Raw genomic sequence first — 787 nt, forward strand, 5'->3', positions numbered from 1 at the left:
AACATATCATTTTAGTAAGTAGGATTATGTATGTTTTTTAGGTTTTAAGGTAGACAAAGGAATAGAGCCCATAAGAGAATTCTGTAGTTTAGTCGCTTGTATTTTTCAGCACACAGTGCAAGATTCTCCAAAAACTGACCGAATGATTCAAAGTTAAACCATTCGTTTGCGGTTGTTACCCAGCAAATATTTCATCTTAGCGGTTTAACCAGAGTATATTAGCTATGTTGTTTTCTAAATGACTTATGGGGTCAAATTGACTTGGCTCATTCAAGAAAAATGAAAGAAAGAACTGGCAATGAACATAGAGGAGAATATTTCCATTCAGTTTGTTAAAGGTTTCTGTTAATCCTTGGCAGCAATTATAAGCCAAGAACATTTGGCAGAAACAGTGATATATGGACGGTACTGCAACTGCTAAATTCAATGTTATCAAAACAGTAGGATCATTTGTTTGAACGATTTTTAAAACATTTGTAATCAATTTTTTCATGAAAAATATTAAAGTCTGGCCAACAAGATATTATGACGTTATTGAGTAACAGCAACTGGGTGCTTTTAACATGATCTAGTGTAACTTTTTTATGGATGGAGGATATGCTATCTATACATTTATAAAAACACACATACTCGACCAGATTATTATGTGTTGTTCCTCCAAAAAAACTGTTAAATTATTGGCATAACATTCTCAATTCAACCGGTTCACATAATGTTATTTTTGATTAATGAAGTAATTCAATTATGAAAAAAAATACTTTGTCAGGCTTCAGGATTACATTTAAAT

The sequence above is a fragment of the Gadus macrocephalus genome, chromosome 23, assembly GCF_031168955.1.
Source record: "Gadus macrocephalus chromosome 23, ASM3116895v1".
Lineage (NCBI taxonomy): Eukaryota > Metazoa > Chordata > Actinopteri > Gadiformes > Gadidae > Gadus > Gadus macrocephalus.